This window comes from Lemur catta, chromosome 5 (genome assembly GCF_020740605.2).
Source record: "Lemur catta isolate mLemCat1 chromosome 5, mLemCat1.pri, whole genome shotgun sequence".
Lineage (NCBI taxonomy): Eukaryota > Metazoa > Chordata > Mammalia > Primates > Lemuridae > Lemur > Lemur catta.
Window position 1 is genome coordinate 53,599,092 of NC_059132.1, and position 12,864 is coordinate 53,611,955.

Sequence of the window (12,864 nt, forward strand, 5' to 3'; positions counted from 1 at the left end):
ATATAATGATTTTGAGTGCTAGATTTCAGAAACAGACGAGAGAACTGTACCCCGGAGAAGTTAAGTAACTTGCTGAAGGTCATTCACTGGTCAATGAAATAGGGCTGGAACTAGAAGGAATGGTTTTTGATTTCTAGCCTGAGCTGTTTTTGTTTCAACACATTGTCTCCCACGCCCCCTAATTCAAGTCCTGGAAAACTCTGATGACCTCATGCTGATGGGAAGCCTCAGATTGGTCATCCTGATGTTCTCTTCCTTCTTTGTTGGGAATTCTTGGCAAGTAGGCTAAGAATTGAGGCTGAATGAGCAAACACCATGTTTCTGAAGCTCCTGGGCCTTCTGTGTTTATAAGACCATGCTCTGCAGGTGAAAAGGCAACAGAAGACAGGGAAACTTAGGAAGAGACAGTCAGTTGTCATCGTTGTCTTTTTCATCATTCTGATCCATATCACAATCAGTGTGGTCAATCCCTTGTCATCCACACACAGTCCAGGACCTAGAGAGAGAGGCAGGGCCTCCAAGGAACCATGCGTTAGGCAGAGTTTGCCAGTTGGAAGTCCACCTCCTAAACCAGAGAGGTGAAGTGGTGGTTTTCTATTGTCCAGACGTGGATAGCCACAGTTAGTTGACTCTGTACCCATGGTTAGACATGGGTCGCTTTCTACCAGGCCCCACGTGGACAGCATCTAGGTCCCCTAGTCTTTGTGTACCCTGTATAATTGCCAGCATTATCCTTCCTGCTGTCATCTAAAACCAAAAGGAGATCTTGACCATGACTAGCCACTGTGTACCACATAAAGAGTCTCAGTACCTGTCACTTTTAGATTTGTTCATTTATTCCGCTAAAATACGTCAAGTGGTTCCCATGTGCCAGGCACTGGGCCAGGCTCCCACTATATAAAGAAGCTGGACACACAGCTCCTGCTCTTGACAAGCTGGCATGACAATCAGGAAGAAAGGGACAAATGACAGAGAGCCAAGTTAATTTATATCCAGATTGACAAACCCTTTTTACTCTGTAAGACTCAGATCAAACATCGCCCTCTTCAAAAGGCTTCCTGGCCATCTGCAGGCAGTTACATGGTGTTTCTTCAGTGCCCCGGTAACGTTTGGTTTGTTCCTCAACTACGGCATTTCTCATGCTGTTAAAATTATATCTACGCACATCTGCTTCGTTCTTTAGATTGTATGAAAAAGGGAGAGAGTGGAGGGAGGAAAAGCAGAAACTGTTATTTAACATCTTCAGACACCCACAGTTTCTGGGACTTTTAAGATGAATGAATGAATGATCGAATGAATTTTCCAGCTCTCTTGCCCTCTACATAGATTTTCTTGACCCAAATATGTGCCACCCATTGTCCAAACAAGATGTAAATCCTCGTGGCTCCTTAATGGGTGGAGTGTGGTTATTCCAGCTCATCACACAAACTTCCAGAATTTGGAGCAGTGAAAGCTTCATCTCACTCGGCCAAAGGCACACACAAGTTTCTTGTCTTTGTTTTTGTTTTTCCAGGAGTGTGATGAAGACATGTGTGAGCCTGTAGCATGTGGGTGTGTATCCAGCCTGCATGTAATTTGGCGGTGTGCTCGATAGCAGGTGCCCCTCCAGTAGGGCTCGGTGGAGGGGGCGCCAGGAGGTGGGGAGAAGGGGCTGCCAAAACCAATCTCATTAGAGCTGAACACACACTCAGCACCTGCCATAGGAGGAGAGACTGGTATCAGGACAGTGACAGGGTGTGTTAAAAGGCCTGTTGAGAATTTTACGTAGGAATGACACTGGCGACAAAGGACAGCAGGCCTGACTCCAAGTCAGCTTCTGCCAGGTGCCACCGCACTGCAGGCCAGGTGGACAGGCATGTTTGCTGCTACCTGGCCTGGCCTCCTGCCATCACCTTGAGATTGCCCTGTCTGTCTTACAGCTTGGTCATTTTATGAGAAAGCTGGCAATCTCCATTATAAAGTGCATCGTGTCATAATTGTTGCTTATTCTTATAAGTGAAATAAAGATCTTTTACCCCAGAAATAAGGAAAGTTTGGAAGCAATTTGTCACTCTCAATTCCTTTGATGAAATAAGTAAACAAGGCATGACTAGTAAGGTCAGGGGATACCATAGGCCAAGGAAAGAACATGGAAAATACTGAAGAGTAAAACACCATGATCCCTAAATAGATTCAAGCCAGCCCTTTATCTTCGGCTTTCCGTGTAGCCCACAGCACAGATGAAGTAAGTCTGTGCTCAACACAAACTAACCACTACTGTGGCAAAAGACTGCCTTAGCTGATTTGGCAGACAAAGAAGGAAGAGCTGATATGGGTCTCACCTACAAGTCACTTCTGATAGATACAGCTAAACAAAATAAATTTCATCATCATACAAATAACTGACTGAAATGAGACTTGGATATTATTTAGCAAAAATACTTAAAACCCTTTTCCAGTGCTCACTTTGGCAGCACATATTCTGAAGTTGGAATGATCCAGAGAATATAAGTATGGTCTCTGGGCGAGGATGACATGCAAATTCATGAAACAGTCCACATTTTTTAAAAAATCCCTTTACGTCCCTCACCCACTCATTTCTTCAACATTCATTCATTGAATGCCCATACTGCATCATGTTACAATCCTGCAGCCCTTCTCTTAAGGTTATACTTTTCATGATATATTATATTATGCTAGATTAGATTAGATTAGATTAGAGTTTTAGTAAAAGGGGGAACCAACCCTTACCCATTCATTCATTCAACTTTCATTCATTGACCATCCACACTATAATCATGTAGTCCTTTCTCAGGAATATAATTTCCATGTATGTCATATCGTATTTGTTTTATTCTATATTTCACCTTATTTTGTTTTGTTTTTGGTGGGAGGGGGTATATGTCAGAAATCATTCCATATTAGTTTGGGTGACTTAGCAACAAGACTCTTCCACAGGCTGAATCCATTTCATTCAATAGCTGGGCAGTAATCATAGAATCTTGGAGTTACAGAGACCTTGAAGGTGATCTAGCTTTCTCACAGTGAGGACAAGGAAGCTAAGTTACTCCTGCAAAGTAATTCAGCTCCTACGTGGTGGAGTCGGAGCAGCAATAGCCTGGATCTCCTGACAGTGGGTCCAGGGCACGCTCCACCCCAGTATACTGCCTGACGTTCCAGTGCCTCCCATTCATCCTTCTGTGACAGCAAACAGTCTTCCCCCTCTGGCTTGGCCCTGGTCCCGAGGACATCGCTGACATTTCCTTGCTGTGTGCCACGCTTGTCTCTAAAGAAGGAAGCTCGGCTCTTCAAAGTGCCATCGGGGCCCCACTGTCCTCATGAATGAGGGCGGAGTCCCCATGAGGCAGCAGGGTCTCAGGCTGTAGAGGACAGGACATCCCACATGGTTTGTTATCCTTGCTTACTTGGGAGGAAAAACCTTCCTTGCCCACGTCCTTTTCTATCATCTCCTGGTACTGGCAAAAGATGGTTTCCCAAAGGCCTGGCCTGGAGAAATGAACATCCTTCCCACACCCACACCCCCTCCTCCTCGGAGGTACTTCTCTCTCCCATGCTCAAAGCCTTTAAGTATTTTTCTGGTCAACTTCAATATATACTGCAGCATATGCTCCAGGTCGAAATTATGCGATCATGGTGAGTTATAAGCTCTTGCTACAGCAGCTCTTCAGCCTCGTTGAAACTTCTTTCAGCTCTTCAAGGCCCCTGAAAGTTAAGATCTGCCCCTCTTGGCCTCTCTTGCCACATATTCCCTGGGCTCTGCCAACAGAAATCCTTCGTCTAGCCTTTTCCTAGTCTCTTCTTTCCAGTGCTGTAAGCCAAGCTCTATGTTGGTTTTAACGGCTTTTCTTGAAGGCAGGTGACCCTCTGTGTTAATTTCCTATGGCTGCTACAACAATTACCATAAACTTGGGGGCTTAAAACTCTCTTAGACTTCTGGAGGCCCAAAGTTTGAAATCAAGGCTTTGGCAGGGCCACGCACCCTTGGAAGGCTCTAGGGGAGAATCTTTCCTTGCCTCTTCCAGCATCTGGCAGCTCCAGGTGTTCCCAGGCTTGTGGCTGCATCATTTCAATCTCTGCCTACATTTCCACATGGCCTTCTTCTCGCCATGTATTCCCTTCTGTCTCTTTAAAACACTTGTCATCGGATTCAGGACCCATTTGGATAATCCAGGGTGATCCCACCTTGAGATCCCTAACTTAATTACATCTGCAAAGACCTTGTTTTCCAAATGAGGCCACATTCACAGGTTCTGAGGATTAGGATGCAAACACACCTTTTGGGGGTGGCCACCATTTGACCCACTATACTCTCTTCTAGTAATGCCACTCACCCCCGAATTGGAGTTGAATTATTGTACTTTGGAGAAAAGCAGCTTCTGGAAATTCGGTTGGCGCTGGAGATACAAGATGAACAAGGCACGATCCCTGCCCTCCAGCTCTTAATCAGGTCAGTCAGACAGAAAAGCAAATAGGTCACTACATTACAACATGACAGATGCTATAGGAGAGTCAGAAAAATCCCATCACTCAAGAATCCCGTGGCCCACTTCCCTGACAATTCCCATATTCCAAGCAGCACCTCCCTCTTTTTTGTTCATATGTCACTGAATCTGCTTAACCAGAAAAATGAATACTGATGAAGGAAGGGGGGTGGCAGGGGGACAAGGGAGATTTCTTCCCTAGACAACTTTCTTTAGGCCACAAATGTCTGTCTGAATATTAAGAATAAGGGCAGACATTTGGTAAAAACACTGTACTGGAGGTATAACCCTTCTGAAGTCTGGGCAGAGAGCATCTCAGAGTCAGAAATGGCTCACACGTGGACAGAAGTGATGGCTCCCTGACAAGGCATCTGTGACTTCATGCACAAACCAACAACTTGGATGGATGCTAAGAAGTAGGCTCACTCCTTCACTGTTGAGTTGTTTAAACATTTTGGTACTTCAGCTTTGTGGGGCTATATCTGAGTTCCCATGTGACACCTTGCACGTTTAGTACTCTAGAGAAGAGATGACCTGGCCGAAGGACAGGGAAACAAGGCCAGCGCTTCCCTTCACTTCAAGACCAGGAATCCTAAGACCATCAGGATGCAAGGTAGAGAGAAATCTAGCAATACTTTGTCAAGTGAATCTAGTAGATTTCTATCACACATCAGAGATTCCTTTCTATGGCTAAACTCATCTATGATCTAGGAAGCAAATTGTGGATGTTGTCCATCCTTGGGAACTGGTACATACAGACATAAAGGAGACAGGTAAGTAAACAATGTGAAAACTGGCTGTAATATTGTAAGTCAAAAATAAAACTCAAAATTGCCTAGAAAGCCACAGTTTGGTGACTCTGCCCAGTGAAGAACTTCCTCTGCCTGAAATGGAGTTGGAAGATATCAAGTTGAAAATTCTAATCTTTGCTCTTCAAAATGACTCATGGTGAATCCTGAGTATAATACTTTGACAAATAAGAATGATAATAATCATCATTGTTATACTATCCTCAGTACTATAAAGGATAATACCTCCATATACCTGATTTTACAGCTGAAAAATATTATGAAGGGAGTGGGAAGTTGACCTGGCCAACTATCGGGTTCCCTCAGCCTACACTTTAGCCAAAAGAGAGTGATTTGTGCTGGCCTTACCTAACCCATAAAGATCAAGGTGATCTCAGCCAGATACTGGGTTACATTATGCAAATGAGTCCAAAACAAAAATTAGTTCCAATCCATTTCTCTTTCTTAATTCAGTCTACTAGAGAAAGCAAGAAACTCTATCCTTCAAAGAACAGAGAGAAATACAGTGGTAAATTCTGTCTACAGATCTCATTTAGGAAGATGGGACTATGATGCACTATTTATCATACAGTACCTTTTGTTCTTCCAGAATTGATTTATTCACACCATTCTAATAAACATGTGTTGGGGGCCAACTGTGTGTCAGGCACAGTGCTAAGGATTGGAGATGGAAAATATAGAAAAGTAAACAAGTTAGAATGCAATGTGGTAAGTGATATTCCAGAAGCATATGCAAAGTAGCATCAGAAAGCAATCTAGTAGGACATTTCTTAAATATGTGTCTAACAGAGAAAGAAAACAGAAATAAATATTAAAATATAAGCACCCTAAGCTATTTACTGAAGGAACCAAATCCCTTGGTCCAGACCTTCCAAACATCTGTGAAAAAGTTCCTTCCCTTTCGTTGCTGATCAGAGTGAGCTAACTCTTTGGTTTTCATAGCTTCTAAAGTCATCTCCTATCACCCAGCTCTTAAATGGCAAACTGTTTAAATTTAGCAGTCTTTATGTGTAAGAAAAGCCAATATAATTCAAACCTCCTGTTTAAAATTCCTGGAAAGTAAAAGCCAAATCTTCCCCCCCTCGCAGGCTGCGCGGATTGCATCCTGTATCGTACCGATCTCAGAGGACTGTTCAGAAGAATACCAATCAGAGGCCCTTAGAGGTCGCATGTCCATCTTCCCATCCGTGTGCAAGTGTTTCAACAACACCCCTGATGGATGATCTGCCCACATCTATTTTCCCACTTGCAATTGAGTGCTCAGGGCTTTCTGTGGCAGCCTGCTCTATCACGGGCCAGCTCTTAGTGATTAAAATCTTCTTTTCTTTATGGCATCAGACCAAACTTTCCTTCCTGGAAACTCCAACCCATTGGCACTATAGTTCTTCCCTAGAGCAGATTTGAAAGAAACCACTGGGGGAAAAAAATTATCTAAGTGGGTCTTATTCAGTCAACAGCTGTCAATTGCAACTAGGAAGACATTTCTAGAATTAATTTAAGGAAAGGTCAGACAGTCTATAAGGAAGAGGGAGAATAAAATGAAGTGGTTTCCTACCAACGCTTCTTAATCTTTTTGGTGGGGGTATGGAAAATATAGGATATAAGATATTTGTAGAGAGCACTGATGTAAATGTAGAGGATGTTCACAGCCAGAGAGGACCAGCCCAGGACCTGTGACCCAACCTACAGGCCCAACCTGCTGCCCCAGACTGAACCCGCTGTGCCCAAGGACAGGGGTTCCAAATCTCAGGTGCAACAGTGCAGCTGCCTCCCAACGGACAGCACTGCTCTGAGCAAGATGCGGGCACAGTAAGATCAAAGTGCAAGAAGGTGTATTGGTCAGTCCATTTTCTCCTTACGGAGCAGGTTGAATGGAGGCCTCCCAGAGGTATATTCACATCCCAGAACCTTGAAGCTAATTTTATTTGGAGAAAGAGTCTTTGCAGGTATAAGTAAGTTAAGAATCTGGACATGAGTCATCCTGGATTATAGAGGTAGATCTTAGATCCAATGACAAGTGTCGTCCTTATAAGGGTCACAGAGAGGAGAGACTCGCCAAGGAGAGGGATAGGCCACGTGAAAACAGAGGCTGAGACTAAAATGATGCAGCCACAAGCCATGGAATGAAGGATTCTGTCCTGGAGACCTCCAAGGGTAGTCGTGTCAGGTCCCACTGACACCTTGATTTCAGACTTCTGGCCTCCAGAACTGACAATAAATTCCTGTTGTTTTAAGCCACCCGGTGTGCAGTAATTTGTTACAGAAGACCTAGGAAACAAATACACCTTAATCCATGGAGTATTACTCAGCTATAAGAAATAACGGTGATATAGAATCTCTTTTGTTCTCCTGGAGAGAGTTGGAACCCATTCTATTAAGTGAAGTATCCCAAAAATGGGAAAATAAGCACTACATGTACTCACCAGCAAATTGATTTCCCTGATCATCACCTAAGTACACATCTGGGAATAACATCAATTGGGTATCGGACAGAGGTGGGGGGTGGGGGGAGGGGATGGGTGTATACCTACATGATGAGTGCGATGCGCACTGTCTGGGGAATGGACACGCTTGAAGCTCTGACTCAGGGGGACGGTGGGGGGCAGGGGCAATATACATAACCTGAACTTTTGTACCCCCATAATAAGCTGAAACAAACAAAAAAAAGACAAATTACATTTTCATGTTCCAGAAAGCCAAATTATATGATTATCTAACTTTCTCATAGGTTTTTTTTTATCTAATTTTCTCATTTCTGATTAATCAATTGGTCAACAAAAACACTTAAAACCTATTATATTGGTCTAGCCAGGAAAAGAAAATCAAACTAGAAAATATCTCTAAACGTGTGCTTAAGGTTTTCGCTACGATTCATTATAAACATACATGTCATACAACTTTGAGGTTGTCTGTCCTCAACAATTTAATCTCCTTTCTCTGAAAATTATACCCCCCATTCATGGGATGGAGCCCTAAGACATGTTTCAATCATGTGCTCCCTCCCCACTCCCCGATAGACTGATCTTCACTGAGTGGGTCAGGGATGGACCTTGAACCAAGCTGGACCAGTCACGTTTTCTCTCCCGGGAACTGGAAATTAGAATGAAGATAGCGAGGCTAACTGGGCTGATTGGGTTCTGCAGAAGAGGTACACTCAGCAGCTGTAGGGAGGCCATCTTCCTGCATTTTTACAGATGTAGAAGATCAGTCTGGAGAGAAACGAATGGGACAAACACCAGAGAAAAACAAAGATCGGAGACACACAGAGGGTCCTCTCTGGGTTCCTCATGATCCCCTAACGCTCACTGTAGTCTCTCAAGGAACCTACAGCCCTTGGACTTCGTGAAACACTCTAATATCCTCCTTATCCCTTCTGTTTGAATGACAGGTGTATCTATGTGTCTCCATGTATCCATAGATAGCTATATATCTATATGTAATTCTAATACATACAACATTCCTTAACTAGGCACAAAGGACTTTTGGATCTAAACATTTAAAAAAATCCTTAGGCCTTGTATCCTTGTTTTAAAGAAATTACTAATTTTACTACACCCATTACTCATTAAATTAGAAATTAGAGAGAGGGGAGAAGGGGATGGGTATACACACACATAATGGGTGCAGTGCACACCATCTGGGGGATGGATGCGCTTGAAGCTCTGACTCAGGTGAGGCAAGGGCAATATACATAACCTGGACATTTGTACCTCCGTAATATGCTGAAATAAAAAAATTAAGTATAAATAAATTAGAAATTAATAAGTGTTGGGGAGGAGGGGTTGGGTAAATTCACACCCAACGGGTACAATGCACACCATCTGGGTGATGGCCACACTTATAGCTTTGACTCAAACTGTACAAAAGTAATACATGTAACCAAAACATTTGTACCCCTGTGATATTTTGAAATTTAAAAAAAATTAATAAGTGCTTATTGCATGTATACTAAAGAGGATTCTGAAGAATTTTTCCAAGATCCTTTCTTCCCCTTGAAGTATTTGCAATGTAATTAAGAAGATAAAATATACACCATGAGCGAGTGTCTCATATCTCACCTTGTCATGATTACTAATAATTTTCAACTTTCATAAACTGAAAATTTCTGGATACTCCACCCATTCACACATTTTACACTGACACCTCTCAACCAGTTTTTGTATGCCAAATTCAGATTTCTATAAATCAGCTGAAAAATGAACATTTTCAGTTATTGCATGGTGGTACTGTCAGCCAACAGTTGGGTGTTGGCGGTGTTGCCATTTTTATCTGCCCAGCAATGTTTCTGCAATTATTTGAAAATTTTTATTGCATTTTCCCCCTATGGTTTTATAGAAAGAAGTGGGGAAATGGAAAAATGAAAGCTTTTAAATGTAATTCTTATGAACTTAACACAATCAAGACAAAGCTGGAAATCGGACAGTCCAATGTGATTAAACACTTACTGGATTTAAACCTCTGAAGGAAAATGACAACACTAAGGAACTTTTATGAAATACTATAAATATATCTACAAATATTGGATCTAAAAGCAGAGGTATGATTAGGGATTTGATCCTTTTTTTACAGCCTTTTAGGAATGTAATTTCTTTTTCTTCTATTGTTCTATTTTCACACATTCTTATGAGATGGAAGTTTTCAGGAAGTCATTGCTTGTTAAAGTAGTAACCTGTCACGGACCAGCAGAGGAGTCGGTAGAGTCTTGAACCAGGCTTCCACACCTATCTGGTTTTGAAGCTCTGCAGTAAGCTAAAGAAGGCACCTGTCTTGGGCTACCTCTCTATACTGCCTTTTTAAATAATTCAGTATACCTTTCTGCTGTCGTTTTCCAATCAGAGTATTGGTCTAGTCCAGTGATTCTCAACTATGAACACTTTTGCACTCAGGAGGTATTTGGCAATGTCTGGAGACATTCCTGATGGTCATAACTTGGGGTTACTACTGGCAGCTGGAGGCCAGGGATACTGCTGTTCAACCCACATAGGACAGGCCCCCACTGCAATGAATTATCTGGCCCCAAATGTCCATAGTGCTGCCAAACTTGAGAAAACCACTAGCTCCTAAACTCGGCTCTTAGTTTTTATTTTAAGACTTCCTGAATCCAATTGACCGACATCTCTGTGGATTATGGGTTTTCCTCTCTAACTGGGGTGACATAAGTGACTGTGTACATGTAGGTGGAGGTGAGGTCAGAAAGGAACCGAATAGCAGCCTTGTTTACTGAGCACTTACTACAAGCCAGCCAAGCACACTGCCTCATTTAATCCTTTCCACTGCGCCATGAGGTAGCTCTGCCAGGATCCTCACTTATAGGTGGAAGATCCAAGGCTAAGTAAGGTGTCCAAAGTCACAGAGGTCTTAAGTGGCTGAGCCAGGAGTGGAATCCAGGGAGTTAGAACCAAGAGCCAGAAGGACAGATGGGGTAGATGAAGGAAAAGCCAGAAGAGCTTTTCCAACATCTAATGGAAAGGAAAGAGGAGAAGGAGAACTAGGTAGAGAGACACTTATGGCAGATTCAGTGGGTCAGGAATATGGTTCTCACTGTATTCACACTGTAGTCACACTGTATTCACACTGTATTCTTTAGGCTGACTCAGCTGTAGAGATGGCAGTTCTGAATGTCAGGACTTGAACCTCAGTTTCTGCTCCAGCCCTGCTGTCCAGCGCTGTCACGCTGTGGCTTTGTTGTGGCACGTAGAGAATATAATCTCTCCCCTCCCCCACTTATCCACTGTTCAGACTCATTACATTCTGTTAACCCAGAACTTGTTTTGTGCAAAAGCTGCAGTAAGAGGAGCAGAAAGCATGTGACGTGGTTAAATATGCCAGAGCAACATGCTGACCAGCGAGGTTTGTTTATTAAAATCTTTATGTGAGGTGAAGCTCAGTTGCGCTGATGTCAGCTGGTTTATGGAGAGGCCTGTTTTCAAGATTAGGCTGCTGTTTGTCTCCTTTACGGAGCTGACAGGGGACGTTCTGGAGGATACATTATGTCCCAAACATCTGTATTATAGGAAATCAACAATGAAGAGCAACAGCTCCAAATGGAGTTAGTACTTGGAAAGGCTTTTATCTGTCAATAGATTAAACTGCTATTTTCATTTAAGGAGGAAACTAGAGGAAGTGTAAACCAGCTTAGGAACAGCAGAAACTAGCCTATTCTTTTCTGTCAGGTTATTTTTGCACACTTGGGAAGACACAGGATGGCTTTTTATTTTGTTTTTAATCAACTGGGCCATTTATATTCCTTCCTATTTAAAAACCCTGGAGTGTCACAGGCTCAATCAGATGGGACAGGTCTTTGGAGAAGGAACTAAATTTGTCACCAATTCCTGCGTCAGTATAACAAGAATAATAACAATAATAAATTGCTAACAAATATCAAGCACTTGCTGTCACTAGGTGTTTTGCATTCGTTTTCCCCTTTAATCTTTACATCTCTATGAGTTAGGTACTCATATGATCTGCTTTTTTAAAAAAAACCTTTTTATTGACGTATACTATACATACAGAACGTTGCACAGATTTTAACTATGGAATTCTGTGAATTTCACACACTGAACTGACTCCGATGACTACCACCTACAGCAAGAAATAGAGTATCTTCAGGCCTCTCATGCTTCCGTCCAGCTACACCCTGTAGGGGCAACCACCATCCCTACCTCTAATCACATTAAGAAGTCTCCCTAAGCTTTGAACTTCATATAAGGGCCCTTATGCAATATGTACCCTTTTGTACCTGTCTTCTTTCACTCCACATTGCATATTTGAAATTCATTCATATTCTTATGAGTAGTTGTATTATGTTGTTGCATTGTGTATTACGTGTTGCGTGTAGTTTGTAGGTGTTTTATCCTCACAGCTGCAGAATATTCCTTTACATGAATATGTAATATTCATAAAATAAATATACAATTCATTTTTCCATTTTACTGATAATGGGTTTTATGACCATTTTAAGGTTAAGGTTAAAGTTTAAGGCTAAGGTTTAAAGTTAGGACTACTGAGACCCAGGGGGTTAAAATAACATGCCTGAGTTCACAAAGCTAGTAAATGGTAGATCTGGATTACAACTCAAGGTGGCTTAACTCCAAAGCTCATGCTGTTAAGCACCATGCTGCATCACCTTTTGCCAAAGCTACATTTGCAGGGACCTCTCCCTGACGGGTGGAAAGGTCTTTTGTATAAATAATTTGGGAGGCCTATGGGAAGAAGATATTTGAGTAACGTGACAAGAGTCCAAATCTGCCCGCCTCCACAGAGCTCATCACCTTTAGGCATGTCTCTTTGCTTCTGATTCCCATCTAACACTTTCCCTCTTTCCTCTTACTTTGACTGACTGTCAAGTAGCCCTATCAGAATCTCAAGCATCGTGGGACTTAACGGAGTAGCAGAGAGTGGAAACACACCATTGCCTCTGAGATCTACAGAAGACATTGAGTGTGAGACACATGCTTAGAGCAGCAGCCACAGAAAAGGTGAAGGCTTCAAAGGATACATGAGTGAAGGAGAGTGTGAGCACGTCTAAATTCAGTGCGCATGTGCACCAGTTTGTGTGCACATTCTAAGTCACG

The 12,864-nt window shown here is 42.5% G+C and overlaps 1 non-coding gene across 1 annotated transcript; it reads left to right on the forward strand.

The window, feature by feature from the left end:
* The first annotated feature begins 2,437 nt into the window (after positions 1 to 2,437).
* Positions 2,438 to 2,544, forward strand: LOC123638999. The gene has a single exon (XR_006735568.1). It is a non-coding gene; the product is annotated as a U6 spliceosomal RNA (small nuclear RNA).
* Positions 2,545 to 12,864: the final 10,320 nt, after the last annotated feature.